General features: G+C 34.6%; 1 protein-coding gene across 5 annotated transcripts in view; it reads left to right on the forward strand.

Annotated features, from left to right (window-relative positions):
- Positions 1 to 17994, forward strand: part of LOC136026238 (serine/threonine-protein phosphatase 2A regulatory subunit B'' subunit gamma-like) — a 115416-nt gene that overhangs the window by 34345 nt on the left and 63077 nt on the right. The window lies entirely within an intron of this gene.

Here is a 17994-nt window from a genome sequence, read left to right on the forward strand (position 1 = left end):
AGCAATCGCAAATTCTGTCGGTCCCGGTTTTGCTACTTTAGGCACTTCCACGTAAGCTAGGACGATGAAATTTCTGTTGGTTAATTCTGAAAAACTAGAAAAAATGAGGTATTTTTAAATTACGAACAGGTGATCGGATCTCAATGAAATTTGATATTTAGAAGGATATCGTGTCTCAGAGCTCTTATTTTAATTTCCAACCGGATCTGGTAATAATGGGGAGGGGGGAGTTGGGAGGGGGAAACCTAAAACTTGGAAAATATTTAGAGTGGAGGGATCTAGATGAAACTTGGTGGGAAAAATAAACACAAGTCCTAGATACATGATTGACATAACCGGAACAGATCCGCTCTCTGTGGGGTAGTTGGGGGGGGGGGTGATTCTGAAAAATTAGAAAAAATGAGGTATTTTTAACTTACGAACGGGTGATCGGATCTCAATTAAATTTGATATTTAGAAGGATATCGTGTCACAAAGCTCTTATTTTAGATCCTGACTGGATCTGGTGACATTGGGGTGAGTTTGGGGCGGGGGAACCTAAAATCATGGAAAACGCTTAGATTGGAGGGATCGGGATGAAACGTGGTGGGAAAAATAAGCGAAAGTCTTAGATACGTGATTTACCTAATTGGAAAGGATCCGCTCTATTGGGGAGGAGGGGGTTAATTCTTAAAAATTAGAAAAAATGATTATTTTTAACTTACGAAGGAGTGATCGTATCTTCATGAAACTTCATATTTAGAAGGACCTCGTAACTCGAATCTTTTATTTTAAATCTCAATCGGATCAAGCGTAATTGGGGCGGGGGGGGGGCAGTTGGGGAGGACCGGAAATCTTAGAAAATACTTAAAGCGGTAAGATCAGGATGAAACTGGATGGGAATAATTGAAACCTGTCTAAGATACGTGACTGACATAATCGGACCGGATCTGCTCTCTTTGGTGGAGTTGAGGGGGGGGGTAATTTTGAAAATTCAAGTATTTGTAACTTGCGAAAGGGTGACCAGATCTTAATGAAATTTGATATTTAGATGGATCGTGTGCTTTAAAGCTCTAATTTTAAATTCCAACCAGATCCTGTGACATTGGGGGGATTTGGAGGGGGAAACCGGAATTCTTGGAAAACGCGAAAATGGGGAATTTTTATCTTATGAATAGGTGATCGGATCTTAATGAAATTTGTTATTTAGAAAGAATCCCTGTCTCAGAGCTCTTATTTCAAATCCCGACCAGATCTTTTGACATTGGGGGGAGTTGGAGGGGGAAATATTGGAAAACACTTGGAGTGGAGGAATCAAGATGAAGCTTGGTGGATAGAAAAAGCAAATGCCCTTGATACGTGATTGACAGAACCGTACTGGATTCGCTCTCTTTGGGGGAGCTGGGGGGAGGGTTTCAGTGATTTGACGAGTATGGTTAATTAGCTCTTAGCTCTTGTTAATTTGGCCGATTTCGAGTAACCTTGTACCATTATTCAATAAGAGAGAGAGAAAGATGGGTTTATTAATATAAATAACAAAACAAAACAAGCAAATGGTCCGAAGCAAAGCTTGTTTGGGCTTACAATCCCAATACACATACAAATAAAAACAATACGAAAAAGAAGAAAAAAATAAAAAAGAAAAGAAAAGGAAAAGAAAAAAGAAAAGAAAAGAAGAGAAAAAAAAATCAATAACCCTGCATTTCAATCGAAACGGAATTACACTTCAAAAGAGGCAAAACAAAAAGAAACTAAAACCACTTTACCAGTATCGCCAAAATCAAAACCAACATCTTGGCTCCACTTGAGGTCCACTCAACTATCAGAACCATAAATATTAAGGCAAAATAGCTTTAATTCCCGCCGAAATTCAAGAAAACTATCCATGTTTCTCAAAGTCGTTGGTAAACAATTCCATGCATGGGGTCCTAGATGCCGAATAGAAAATTGAGATCTACGGGTAATAGGAAGCGGACGACGAATTATATCGAACTGTCTCGTAGAATGTGTATGAATATCACTTCCTAATTCAAACATACTTTTAAAACATATTGGTAAACAATTTTGAAAATATTTATATATAAACAGGCTTCGATAAAAAGTAATAAGTCCTGCTAAAGGCAAGATTGTGCATTCTATATACCTCTTTTGTACCGAGTCTTTAAAACCTACACCACATAACACTCGAACGCGATGGAGATGAGAAGGAAATGTACTACCCCAAACATTACAACAATATAGCAGATAAGGATGAATTAAGGAATAATACAGTGTTCTTAAAATATCTCTTGGGAAAATATACTGCAACTTTCTTAAGATGCCAACATTCCTAGCGAGTTTAAGACTAATATAATGTAAATGTTCTCTAAAGCTGAGACATTCATCAATTAAAACTCCTAGATATTTTGTACAATTTATTCTTAAAATACTCATATCAGCAATATTAAGTCTGTCTATCCAAGGGTAATAATTTGAGCTCCTACCATACAATAAAAAGCAAGATTCACTATAATTCAAATTTATCTTATTAAGCTTCATCCAATTTTGTACAAACTCCAGACAAGAACTAATACGACTCAACAGCTTAATTCCTGTTTGTGCAGCCACAGTTATATGAGTGTCATCCGCAAAGCTGGGAACAATTACTTTTTCCCCGTCACATCCAATGTCAAGATCATACGAAATCATATTAAAAGCTCTACATAAATCATTTATAAAAATTAGAAATAACAGGGGATCAAGAACAGATCCTTGAGGTACTCCAAATTTAACACTCCTGACTGAAGAAACATTATCCCCTTGTTGTACAAACTGAGTTCTTTCTTTTAAAAACGAGGACAGTAATTCAAGAAATGGTCCTCTAAAACCGTAATTTTCTAATTTGGCAATGAGTATAAAATGGTCAACGCAGTCAAAAGATTTTACAATATCAAGAAAAACAGAAGCGACTTTCATACCATTATCCAACGCATCATTCACAAAAGTTGTCAAAAATAAAAGAGCATGCTCAGTAGATAAACCCTTCCGAAAACCAAATTGATTTGGATTAAGAAATGATTTACTCTCCAAAAATTCAACCATTCTTTTAACTATCAATTTCACAAACAATCTAGATACTACTGGTAATAAAGAAATGGGCCTATAATTTCCTAGTACATTTTTATCTCCACCTTTATAGACAGAAATAACTTTTGCAATTTTAAAACAACTTGGAAACACTCCAGTCCTTAAACATTCATTAAATAAATACACTAAATGACCAGAAATAACAGGGTAAATATACTTTAAAGTTTTAACTGTTACAAAATCAGAGCCTGAAGCTCCAATTTTTAATTTTTTCAATGTTTCAGAAAGCTCAGAAGCGTTGATTGGCTTAAAATATGCTGAAACATCACTTGTATTCAATAAATAATTTTAATTTCTTAAAACTACCTTCATGCTCAGAAATAACTATACTTTGGACCAAATCCTTTCCCACATTAGCAAAATGACGGCATATTCTATCAGCAATTGTACTATCATTATGTATACCGTCAGGAAATATACCATCATTATTAGGACTTGCGACGGATTTTATAATTTGCCATGTTTTTTTAGGGTTACCTTCACAAGATTTAAATTTATTACGATAGTAATCAGCTTTGGCTTTACGAAGTAGTGCATTTAACTGGTTAAAATAAATCTTGTATTCTGTTTTATCACTTACACTATTACTAGCCGCACACATTTTGAACAAATATCTTCTTCTAATAATAGCCTTTAAAAGAGCTCGGGTGATCCATGGTTTCTTTGGAGTTTCTCTACGACGAGTTGCGTTTTTACAAATACTACAATCAATCAATAAACTATTTATAATTGAATACCAATTTTGAAACTTAGCATTATTATCTAGTTCATTACTTTTTAAAAATTCAAAATTACATTTCTCTAACATTACTTTATAAAGAATGAGCACATTATTATCAATGATCACTTTTTTGTATCTATTTTGTGAATTTGAGTTAAGCCTAGTACCTTTACTAAAAAAAATTTGAACATTCAAAAATATCCCAAAATGGTCAGATACTTCATTTATTATCACACTTGCATTATGGTAACTGACATTAGCAAAAATACTATCAATCAACGATGCTGAATTGATAGTAACCCTAGTTGGGACTGTAATTGTAGGCTTCAACCCATAACTCAGCATAATATTTAAAAACTGGCTAACTTCTGTATTAATAAACAAATTCATTAGGTCAATATTGAAATCACCACACACAAATATAGGTAAGTTTCTACTCCTAATCATGTCCAATTGTTTTTCTAGTAACATAAAAAATTCATTAATATTACTCGACGGAGGTCTATAAACAACAACCAAATAAAACACCTTGGATTTCTTGCTAACCTCTAATACCAAACTCTCAAATACCATTTCTCTATTAACCCTTAAATCATCTTTTTCTATAACTAGCAAGTGCTTTCTAATGTAAGCACCCAGTCCACCATGCTGACGAGTTTCCCTATTCTTAAGACACAATCGATAATTACCTATTTCTAATAAACTAGAATTATGATTCTGTAACCAAGTTTCAGTTAGAGCTAATATTTGAATTCCAGAAAACATACATAGTTCATTTAAATATGTTAAACTGCTTTGCAGTCCCCGACAATTCAAATGGAAAACCGTAAGAGAGTCAAACAAATACAACGTAGAAACAATAGGGAAAGTTTTTTCAAGACAATGGAAATTATTTATGTAGATATTTCGGCCCTATGTCCAAGGGCCGTCTTCAGCACAATACAATACTATATATATATATAAAAGAACTTACATCAAATTGTGAGAATTAAAACTGAATATAAAAACACTTATTAAAACAATTTTTCTTTTAAAATATAGCCCTAGCATCCTTACTTCAGCGAAGTTCAACCAGGACTGGCGAAAAGAATGAAATGAAGAAATATAAACTCATTCAAACTAAAGAGAATAAAATGATTAGATGCAATTTCTTAAAGCTAATCTTGCTTGTTTAGCAGCCTGTCTCAAAGGCCTTTTCGTAGTTGGTTCAGTACTATTATAAATTGGTTTAGTAAAATATTTTGTTAGATCATTTTTAATTAAATTTGAGTATAAAGAATTTAGTGAGTATTCCCCCAAGTCCCTGTTCAAAGAAATATTTTTATTTATTTTGAGATTAATTTCAATTGATTCTCGAACCACCTGTTTTATTCCCAAATCATTACTAATGAGTGAAGAGTTTTCAAAAAGTATCATGTGGGACGGATTATTAAATATATGCCAACCTAGAGCAGAATCAAAGGAATTGTTGGAACCATTTGAAATTAAGGCCTTGTCTATGTCATTTTTATGCTGTTGTAACCTTTTGTCTAGATTCTGATGGGTCCTGCCGACATAGTATTTTCCGCAATCACAGGGTATTTGATAGACCCCTCTTTGGCGAGTAACTGGGGTCTTATCTTTGCCCGAATTTAAGAAATTGATGATTTTAAAATTATTAGTAAAAACTACGTACAGATTATTTTTTGTGCAAATATTTTTTAATTTTGTTGTAATCTTTGGGATATACGGAAGATAGACAATATTTGAGGGCTTATCAATAGCCTCACATTGTGAAGTATCTTCTTCGATTTTACAAGAATGTCTTTTTATTCTACGGCTAATTATTTTATTTACAAAAGGAATGGGGTATCCATTACCAAAAAGAATATCTCTGATAAAATTTATTTCTGCATTTATATATGAATGGGAGCAAATATTTAGGGCACGATCAATGAGGGAAATTACAACTGCTCTTTTAACTTGTGGGGGGTGATTTGAATTAAAGTGAAGATATCTATTGTTTTGTGTTGGCTTCCGATATATAGTAAAATCCAGTTTATCAGCATTACGAATAATTAATACATCTAAAAACGGTAGTTTATTTTCAATTTCAACTTCAAGGGTGAACTGCAAATTTCGGTCATAAGTGTTAAGATGATCTAAGAAGCCCCGAAGTTCAGCTTCCCCATAATTCCAAAGTGAAATTACGTCATCCATATAACGACCCCAATAGACATGTTTTAGAAAATAAGAATTCAATGCCCAATTCTCAAGATTCTCGACGTAAATATTTGCTAGTAGCCCGGATAAAGGTGCCCCCATGGGTAATCCATTTTTTTGCTGATAAAAAGAATCGCGAAATTGAAAATACATAGAAAACTTATTACAAATTTTAACAAGAGTCATTAAAACTTCACAATCAATTCCTGTCGCTGAAGTCTCGATCAATTGGTAATTTTCTTCTATTTTGTTTTTTAATAATTCCTCTGAAATAGTTACATCTATATTTGTATACATGGAAACAATGTCGAAACTACTAACTATTGTGTTTTCTGAAAAGATCCTTCTATTATAATAACTAAAGCAGTTTCCATGTTTCCGACATTGTTTCCATGTATACAAATATAGATGTAACTATTTCAGAGGAATTATTAAAAAACAAAATAGAAGAAAATTACCAATTGATCGAGACTTCAGCGACAGGAATTGATTGTGAAGTTTTAATGACTCTTGTTAAAATTTGTAATAAGTTTTCTATGTATTTTCAATTTCGCGATTCTTTTTATCAGCAAAAAAATGGATTACCCATGGGGGCACCTTTATCCGGGCTACTAGCAAATATTTACGTCGAGAATCTTGAGAATTGGGCATTGAATTCTTATTTTCTAAAACATGTCTATTGGGGTCGTTATATGGATGACGTAATTTCACTTTGGAATTATGGGGAAGCTGAACTTCGGGGCTTCTTAGATCATCTTAACACTTATGACCGAAATTTGCAGTTCACCCTTGAAGTTGAAATTGAAAATAAACTACCGTTTTTAGATGTATTAATTATTCGTAATGCTGATAAACTGGATTTTACTATATATCGGAAGCCAACACAAAACAATAGATATCTTCACTTTAATTCAAATCACCCCCCACAAGTTAAAAGAGCAGTTGTAATTTCCCTCATTGATCGTGCCCTAAATATTTGCTCCCATTCATATATAAATGCAGAAATAAATTTTATCAGAGATATTCTTTTTGGTAATGGATACCCCATTCCTTTTGTAAATAAAATAATTAGCCGTAGAATAAAAAGACATTCTTGTAAAATCGAAGAAGATACTTCACAATGTGAGGCTATTGATAAGCCCTCAAATATTGTCTATCTTCCGTATATCCCAAAGATTACAACAAAATTAAAAAATATTTGCACAAAAAATAATCTGTACGTAGTTTTTACTAATAATTTTAAAATCATCAATTTCTTAAATTCGGGCAAAGATAAGACCCCAGTTACTCGCCAAAGAGGGGTCTATCAAATACCCTGTGATTGCGGAAAATACTATGTCGGCAGGACCCATCAGAATCTAGACAAAAGGTTACAACAGCATAAAAATGACATAGACAAGGCCTTAATTTCAAATGGTTCCAACAATTCCTTTGATTCTGCTCTAGGTTGGCATATATTTAATAATCCGTCCCACATGATACTTTTTGAAAACTCTTCACTCATTAGTAATGATTTGGGAATAAAACAGGTGGTTCGAGAATCAATTGAAATTAATCTCAAAATAAATAAAAATATTTCTTTGAACAGGGACTTGGGGGAATACTCACTAAATTCTTTATACTCAAATTTAATTAAAAATGATCTAACAAAATATTTTACTAAACCAATTTATAATAGTACTGAACCAACTACGAAAAGGCCTTTGAGACAGGCTGCTAAACAAGCAAGATTAGCTTTAAGAAATTGCATCTAATCATTTTATTCTCTTTAGTTTGAATGAGTTTATATTTCTTCATTTCATTCTTTTCGCCAGTCCTGGTTGAACTTCGCTGAAGTAAGGATGCTAGGGCTATATTTTAAAAGAAAAATTGTTTTAATAAGTGTTTTTATATTCAGTTTTAATTCTCACAATTTGATGTAAGTTCTTTTATATATATATATAGTATTGTATTGTGCTGAAGACGGCCCTTGGACATAGGGCCGAAATATCTACATAAATAATTTCCATTGTCTTGAAAAAACTTTCCCTATTGTTTCTACGTTGTATTTGTTTGTTATGGAAAGGCAGTGTCGCTATTTTCGTAAGAGAGTCATTAGGCATCGATTCAGAAATATCAACCGGGCTAATATAGCGTACTGCTATTTTACTTTCCTCTACAACAAAATCATCAATCCCTCTACTTTCATCTATTAACTCCAAATGAGCCAAATTAAGTGGACTATTCTCAAGTGGACGCAATCTATCAAAATCTACAACCATTTTCAAAATCATTTAAACGGTACTGGTCAAGTGAAAAAAAATCATCATAACTATCCAATATTATTCTTCTCAGTAAATCCCGGGACGAATGAAAGTTAAAAGAGCCTTTAATAACTTCCTTCAAAAAACGGAAATAAATATAACCAACAATAATATTACTGAAATAACTATCCTTAACACAAGCAATAAGTGAATTAAAAGAAAATAGATTAAGAAAATATACAAACAGAAAAAAGATACAAGCAATACTCTAAAAAGAACTCTAAAAAGAAATGATTTGCCATTTTGGAAGAAATTATGTTGCTCCGTTGGTCATAGAGTATGATTGGAAAGAACTGATTAAAAAAAAAGATTAAAAAATTAAATTGAAGATTAAAAAAGAAGTCCTGTAACATTGTATTTAGTCTTGGCTCATATACATCGATTCTAAAATAGAGTTGTCTGGTGGTAGAGGATTTTTTAACATTGCTTAGTTCATTGCATCCTGTTTTGCTTTCTAGTTTTTATGGCACTTGCTATTAACCGAGTGACATATAGCGATCGCAAATTCTGTCGGTCTGTCTGTCTGTCCCGGTTTTGCTACTTCAGGCACTTCCAGGCAAGCTAGGAACGATGAAAATTGGCAGGCATATCAGGGACCGGACTAGATTAAGTAGCAAATAGTCGTTTTCGCGATTTGACCGTCAGGGAAGGGGGAGTGGGAGGCCGGTTAAATCGGAAAAAAATATAGAAAAAATGAGGTATTTTTAACTTACGAAGGAGGGATCGGATCTTAATGAAATTTGAAGTTTGCAAGGATATCGTGTCTCAGAGCTCCTACTTTAAATCCCGAGTAGATCTGGTGACATTGGGGGGAATTGAGGGGGAGGGAACCTAAAATCTCGGAAAACGCTTAGAGTGGAGGGATCGGGATGAAACTTGGTGGAATAAATAAACACAAGTCCTAGATACATGATTGATATAACTGGGGCGGATATGCTCTCTTTGGGGGAGTTGGTGGGGTTAATTCTGAACAAATTAGAAAAATGAGTTATTTTTAACTTACGAAGGACTGATCGGATTTTGATGAAATTTGAAGTTTGGAAGGATATCGTGTCTCAGAGCTCTTATTTTAAAATCTGACTGGATCTGGTGACATTGGGAGGATTGAGGGGGGAACCTAAAATCTTGAAAAAGGCTTAGAGTTGAGGGATTGGGATGAAACTTTGTGGGAAAATAAGCACAAGTCCTAGATACCTGATTGACATAACCAGGACGGATCCGCTCTCTTTGGGGGAGAGGAGGGGAGGTTTAATTCAGAAAAATTAGAAAAATGTGATATTTTTAACTTACGAAGGAGTTCATGATTTTACGAAGGCAATTCCGACTGGATCCGATGACTTTGGGGGGGGGAATTGAGAAAGTGCTTAGAGTGGAGGGATCGGGATGAATATTGGTGGGGAAAATAAGCACAAGTCCTAGAGACGTGATTGATATAACCGACATAACCGGGACGGATCTGCTCTCTTTGGGACCGGTTAATTCTGAACAATTAGAAAAATGAGGTATTTTTAACTTACGAAGGATTGATCAGATCTTAATGAGATTTGATGCTTGGAAGGATATCATGTCTCAGAGCTTTTATATTAAATTTCAACCTTATCCGGTGAAGGGGATGTTGGAGGGGGACCTAAACTCTCATCGCGGCAGAAACCTTGAATTAATTGAAATTGCCAGGGATGCCAATTGGAAGGAAAAGTTTACTCCTAGAGTTTGGAAATTACCTTCTCCTTTGTATCATTGTTCTGAAAAAAAAAACGAATTCTATAAAAATTACACAAATGTTTTCTTTTGTAAATCAGGGTATACATTTCCAGTGTGGGGTTACACCGAATATCGTTTTGTGTCTATAATTCCCTTCACAAGCAAAACTCGGTCTTCTAGTGCTGGTAAAACTGATAACAATAGAAAAATATAATGGGTTGTGCCGCTTATACATGGACACAAATTTCTAAGTTGTGAGAAAAATCAACATAATTTGTTTGAGTTCACTTTATTCTATTCTCAGCAGACATATCGTACAGCATGCTCACGCAGAGACAAATGTCCCAGAAGTAGCACTGGAGTTTTGCGAAATGCAACTAAATTCAATCGTAATTCTTGGCATATTTATGGTTTTTTTTTGGAGCTGGTTGAAAGAAATATTTAGAAAAGCGAAAATAGCAAGAAGTCAGCATGGTATTATACATAGTCAGCTCTACATTTATGAGTCTCTATGTTAATCCAAAACTAAAGGATTAGGATTTTATCACCCCTTATTAGGTGTTCCAGCGACATAAGAGAATTGGAGTTTCAGTTAAATACTTGAAATAAAAAATTAAAACAATTAAATGACTCCTGAAGCGGATCCACCTCTAAGAAATTCCATGACCAAACTACAACTGATTTGACCTATCTAGTTACAGTACGAATATCATTATAAAAATCACGAAGTCCAATTTTCTTTTTTAATGATTTTCTTCTTATTCAGAAAATCATATTCATTGCATATCTACCTTCTTATTCTTAAATGATTCCATTTCTTTGATATTTGGAGATTTAGAGGGTGTATTGTAAGCACAGGCCATTTTTCAATTTCCCCATTAACTAGGCTTATATTTTTACTTGATGGTAAGGTTTCAAAGGCAGTAGGCACACTATTTTTCTCGTTTCCCTTATGTTAAAAACGAGCATGGATTAATTTAAAAAAGAATATCTGCTCAAAGTAAAGAGCAAATTTTACAAAAAAGCAACAGTTTTCAAGCTTCTGAATTATAGTTTTCTTAATAAGCTGCTAAATAAGTTATAATTATAGTTCATATTCCCCCTGCAAGGCCCTATGGCTGGGAATCACTTAGAAAGAGATATCAAATTCTGTCAAATTTAAGGAGGCGCATAAGGAGGATGCTGTCAGGAATCCTTAGCGGAATTATTTCCAGTAAACTTATATCCAGGGTACCCTCCATAAAGCCGTGCAGGATTTTTCCCAGGATCCCATCGAGGATCCACTCTCAAAAGAAATATGATTTTTTTTTTTTGTAAAAGGAGGATATACGTTTTCTTTTAGGCTGTATATATATATATATATATATATATATATATATATATATATATATATATATATATATATATATATATATATATATATATAGTACCAAAACTGGCAAGCGGAAGGCTTCTATATATGGATTCTCCTTTTCGCTTGTCTTCTAAACGTCACCGCAAGTTCGATACAGCCACCCAAGTCCTCACCCACTTAAATCGTTAGTGTGGCCATTGACCGCTATTCCTTGTTTTCCAAACTCCAACCATAGGTTCCATTGTCCATTTTTGTTCAACTTTACCTTAAAAGTTTTTTCCTCGCCTTTTGCTTTAGCAGTTTAGATTCATACATCGTCTCATTTAATTTCTTAAGACGTTATAGATAACAAATTCGTCTTTTCCAGTTTCCAAACACAGATCACTGTTCAAAATTTCGTTTACAATTCAACGTGATTCTCCCTGTCATTTGTTCAGTGGCTCTTTCTTTAGCTGTTACGATTCTCACTTTTACTAATTCTCTAATCATATTTATATGTGTTTCATTTTCATCCATCAAACCCTTAAACATTTTAAATTACCATAAACTAGAATTAACGCCTTTTTTAAAATTACTTTTTTTCTGTTATTGGACCTTCAACTTTTGCCTTGGCTTATCTTTTGTCATTATGAAAAACATAACGCCGAACTTTTACTTTTATAACAGAGGTTGATGAAGTATCAGGTTCTTGGCTAATGTCCTTGTAAGCTCTGATGTCTTCATTTATAGCTATTACATTGCTTGTAGCTTTTATAAAGTTTTGAACGTCGACTTTTGCCCCAGCAAAAGCCGACTTTTGTCTTTTGTCATTATGAAATACATATCGGGGAAGCTTTGTTTGTTTTTTTGTTGTTTTTTTTAACTGAAGCATGGTAAGCGTTGATGACCTTGTTCATGTTAAAATGCCAAACCCAATCATCGTAAATATCATTTTAGATTTTGGCGCGTTTTGATTCTCGCTGACCCCAGCTGACCCCCTCTCTATCTTCTAACCCCATTTTTTTTCTTCTTAATTTTGGATTTTCATTGCTCCAGAATTAGCTGCCCTTATTGGTCTAGTTTTACCTGATGGTCCAGGTTGTAGATTTGTCAGTTATTCAGGTGGTGAGACAAAAACTTTCTTTTTCTTCCAAAGAATTATCATTTATAACACTTCTCTTGGTCTTATCACGTTTGATAGTTCAGCTGGTTCCAAAGAATCATTTACATGATGGTCCAGGTTGTAGATTTCTTAATTGTTCAGGTGGTGGGACAAAAACTTCTTTTTCTTCCAACAAATTATCATATATATATATATATATATATATATATATATATATATATATATATATATATATATATATATTCGTTTTTGAGTCTACCTCTAGATAGGTTTTTCGTACTAATGTGTCTTTTTATACTAAAGTCTTTTCAAAGATGTTTGATTATTGAAACAAATCCGATTTTAACACCGATTGTCTACAAAACTTCAAACTTTTGGTTTTCTTTTTTAAGGCTTTTGAAATTGTGTAATCTCTTGTTAAAATATATACAAATATTTTTACAATTATTAGTCTTTTGCTCTTTAAGCAATTTAATGTAAACTTCTCCATTTATAGAAATCTTTGATTTTCCAAGTGCGACAGCGTCATACTGAAAAAAATACAAACGAATATGCACCGTCAGTTTAATATATATATATATGCGAATATTTATTCTGTAAAATATTAATTAAGTTTTGATTTATCAATGTTATAAAAGTGAGAACATGAAATAATTTTAATACTATTCCCGGAAAATTATATCTCTGCTCTTTTAGAGCCTGGATACACTTGCACTCTTTTGATTTAGTGAAATCTCAATAGCAGAAGTAGTAATAGTAGTAGCCCCGAAAGTCTGCGCTTAATGCCCATAGTCGTTCGAGGTTTATTGCTGAGATATCTTATTGGCAACCGGCATACACACAATGTGTTTTGATTTAATTTTAAGGAAACATTTGGTTTTAAGCATAATGGGCAAATTACGTAACTGTGGAGGGTTGCCCTACCCAATAAGCCTAGAGATATGATTATTAGACCATTCAGCTATGCTGAACAAAATGGTTGTCTTAAGAGTGTTTGGGAAACTATTAGCTGAAGAGTAGGGCTAATCGTCCTCCAGTAACTTTTGACTCTTAAAAAGGTAACTAGAATAATTTCCAATCAAATCAGCTTCTTTAAAATATCAATGATATTACTAGCTATGGTAGAGTAGCGCTGTCTATGTTTTTATATGCCCTATATTGCTTATATACCATTTTACTACATGCACCCATATAGTTTTTTCGTTTAATTGAAACTCCCCTCGAAAGTTCCTTAAAAGTTTCAACTTAATTCCATTAGTGTCGTTAATTACAGCAAGGGTAGAAGCAGCATTAAATATATCCACACATTGTCTTGTGGCTAATTCAAAATCCGCCACAACTTACCCCAAAAGATCTGACTTAATAATTTAAACTGTCTTTGTGATAGGACTTTGTCACCCTTTTGACAATTCACATGATCATAGATCGGTTTGATTTCGTTCAACTTCCGCCTAAATATTCCTTGAAAACTTCACCTTAATACCCTTAGCTTGTGCAATACAATAGCTATAGTAGCAGTAGTAGCATTAGTAGCAGTATGTAGGTAACACCTTTGTAACACCTTTTTTTTCTACATCTCCTTCAACACACGATGAAATTTTCTATTGATACCATCATCAATTCCTGAAGCATTTCTGATACGTCCTCTTGACAACCTATGTGGGCATAGGGTGTTTCGATATAGTTAAATTCAGTTTCAATATTGCCCAAAATTTTCGCCTTAATACCCTTAGCTTTAGTAGCAGTAGCAGCAGCCCAAGTAGTTATAGCAATAGCAATAGTAACAGTAGCAGTAGAATTTGTAATAGTAATCTTACCTTTATTAGCAGTAGTATAATGGTGCGAATATTGTCTTTTGGTTAGTTTAACATCCCCCATAACAAGCCTTGTAAGTTTCAATTTCACATACAACACTGTTCCTTACAAGTAGTTGCAATAGAAGTAGTAATTGGAGCAATAGTGATAGTAGAACTAGTAAATGTAGCAGTGGTAGTAATATTAGTAGCAGTGTGCACATATTGCCTTTTGGTCAATTCATTTTCCCCTTTAAGTATTCTCTGAGAGTTACAACTTAAGACACATATCAGTCCTTCAAATACGCTATTTTGGTAATCTAAATGCACATAGTGTCTTCTGTTAGTTCAAATTTGTCATCAATGTTCTGTCAAATATTACCTTCATAGACTTAGCATTACTGCTAACAGTATCATAGTAGTTGCGATGGTAGTAGAAGTAGTTGCAGTGTTAGTTTTGTATTAGTAGTAGTAGTAACAGTAGTAGTAGCAGCATTAATAGCGGTAGTATCATATACATCTTGCCTTTTGGTCAGTTGAACATTCCTTTCATGACGCCCCGGAAATTTCACCTTGAAATGATAAGCTGTTACAAAATTATTGCTGATGTGCGCTTTTGACCCTCTTTTGACGCCCTTTCCACCTTAATACTCTAAGCCTTACAAGGTGTTGCAATTAAAGCAGTAGTTTAGTAGCAGTAGTGGTATTAGTAAAAGTAGCAGTGGTAGTAGCTTTAGTAGTGACATGCATATATTACTTTTTTGTCAATTGATCTTCCCCTTTAAGTGTTCTCTGAAACATCCAACTCAATACCTAAATTCATTCTTGAGATACGCCCTTTTGACAATCTGCGTGTACATAGTGTGTTTTGATTTAGTTTAAATTCTTCTCAATATTCTGTCAAATTTTCACCTTCATACGCGTAGTCTTAATTGTGCTAGTATCCAAGTAGTAGTGGTAGTAGTAGGAGCAGTAGTAGCAATAATTGTGTTTTATTATTAGTAGTAGTAACAGTAGTAGCAACGGTATTAATAGCAGTACTAGCAGGTACATTTTGCCGTTTGCTCAACTGAACCGGGGAAGTAGAAGTCAACCATGAATATCTTTTCTCGATAGCACATACAATATGTGAACAATGAACAAATTGCCAAACTTATTATTATAAGTAATCCCCAAACGCATAATTACTGAAACTTTCAACAATGCTGAAAAAATAGGTGTCTCAAAACTTTGTTTGGATGTTTGTTTCTTGAGATGGTCGGCGTGCAGGGGATGGAGGGGGCTGGTTGCTCTGAAATCACTTTGAATCTTTAAAAGAATAATATAACTTCAAATGTCAGATCAAACGAGCCCCATCTGAAGTTAATACGACCACCCATTCCAAAAAGCCTTCTATGCCCTAAGAGTGTAACTTACAACCCTTGCCCCAGGGCTCTAGGGGGTTGTGTCAACGCCGGAGACATTGTTATATGTTCTTTAGACTATTTCGAACAGAATGACTATCTCCATTTTCATCCACATGTGTTTGGTGAAAAGAGGAGCCGTCGGGGGGGGGGGGGGGCTAGTTGCTCTCCGTCATTTTTACTCTTAAAAGAGAACTAGAACTTCCAATTCTCAACCAAATGAGTATACATCTAAAGTTTATACGACCACTCATTTTATAAAAACCTTATATGCCCCCAGAGCATAACTTAAAATCATTGCCCCAGGGCTCTGGGAGGGTGTCAAACCTGGAGGGTTTGTTGTATGTTCTTTAGACTATTTAGAAAAAAATGGCTGTATCGCAATTTCGATCACATGTATTTGGTGAAAAGAGGGTTCGTCGAGGGGGGGGGGCTAGTTGGCCTCCATCACTTTTGTGGCTGTTAAAAGGGAACTAGAACTTCCAATTTTCAACTATATGAGCCTCCTCTAAAGTTTATAAAACCATCTATTCCATAAAAACCTTAAATGCCGCCAGGACATAACTTACAGCTCCTGCTCCCAGGCTCAGCTGCAGTTGTAGAAGTAGTAGCACGCAAATATTGCCTTTTTGTTCAATCGATCATCTCCTTTATCATTTCTGGACCATTCCAAATTAGTATACTCAGTCATTCCATATTATATTCAAACAATGAACACATTGCCTAACTTATTGTTCTTGCCCTAGGGCCTCGGGTGGGGGGCTGACATCCCCAAAGGCATAATTACGAAAATTTTCAGCAATACTGAAAAAATAGATGTCTCAAACCTTTGTTTGGATGTTTGTTTTGGGAAATGATGGGCGTGTAGGGGAGTTAGGGGCAGTTTGCTCTCAAATCAATTTGAATCTTGAAAAGGATACTATAACTTCAAATCAAATGAGCCCCATCTGAAGTTAATACGACCATCCATTCCAAAAAACCTTATGTGTCCAAAGAGCATAACTTATAACCCTTGCCCAAGGGCTCTGGGTGTTTGTCAGCTCTGGAGGCATTGTTATATGTTCTTTAGACAATTTTGAACAAAATGGCTATCTCACAATTTCAACCACATGTGTTTGGTGAAAAGAGGGGTCGTCGGGGGAGGGAGGGACTAGTTGCTATCCGTCATTTTTTACTCTTAAAAGTGAACTAGAACTTCCAATTCTCAACCATATGAGCCTCCTCTAAATTCTATACAACCATCCCTTCCATAAAAAACCTTAAATGTCCCCCGTGGATGAACTCCACAGGCTTCGGGGGGTTTGTTTCAACCCCAAAGGCCTTGTTATATGATGTTTGGACTATTTTGAATAGAATGGCTGTTCCAAAATTTCTATTGGATGCATTACGGGAAAATACGACTTGGGTGTGTGTGGTGGGGGGGGGGTAGCTACCATCCGATCACTTTGACTCTTAAAAAGGGACCAGAACTTCTGATTACCAATCCAATGAGCCCCCTCCGAAGTTTATACGACCAACCTTTCCATAAGAACCTAATGTGCCCTCAGAGAATAACTTAAATCCCTTGCCCTGAGGTCCTTGGGGGAATGTCATCTTCAAAGACATAATTTCCAGACTATTCAACTACGCTGAACTAAATGGCTATCTCAAAATTTTGATTATTTATTCCATCTTCTGGTTAAACTCGTATAATAAGCACAACTAATGCTGTTTTGGAAACGTTGTTAAGAGTAGGAAAAGTCGTTTTCAGCAAGAATGTACCACATCAGCAGGTTTACTTATGCCTCATTAAGTGTCTAAAACAGTGTACTTGAATTGACTCCTCTCTACTAGGGGATCCAATTAGAGAGGAAGGGAGTCTGATTACCACCGTAGTTTTTTCAAAATTCCTCTTTTGATAGTTTCATTTAAGGAATCAAAAACGCCAAAAAAAAAACTCCTAGATATTGAAACGTAACTTTTTTTTGCATTTTTACAAAAACAAAAAAAATTGCCCTCTCCCCTTCCCTGGAATTTAAGGAATGCACCCCTTTGCAATGTGATTGCTTTCCCATTCCTTTTGGTCAAAAATGGCCAAACATAGGAATTTAAAACCCCTAGACTTTGTCAAAATCAATACGAGAAAGCTTTTCTACTAAAAATATACAATCCTAAGTTAGTTCATTACAACAACAACAACTCTGAAGTCTGATTATTTTACATGGGACCTTAAAAAAAATAGGGGCAACATTGTTTCTATAAATGCAAAGTTTTTTTTTTACATTCAAACGTAATGCCCGAATTCTGCCGTGATTCTGACATTCAAAGTCA

The sequence above is a fragment of the Artemia franciscana genome, chromosome 4, assembly GCF_032884065.1.
Source record: "Artemia franciscana chromosome 4, ASM3288406v1, whole genome shotgun sequence".
In the NCBI taxonomy this organism is placed as follows: Eukaryota; Metazoa; Arthropoda; class Branchiopoda; order Anostraca; family Artemiidae; genus Artemia; species Artemia franciscana.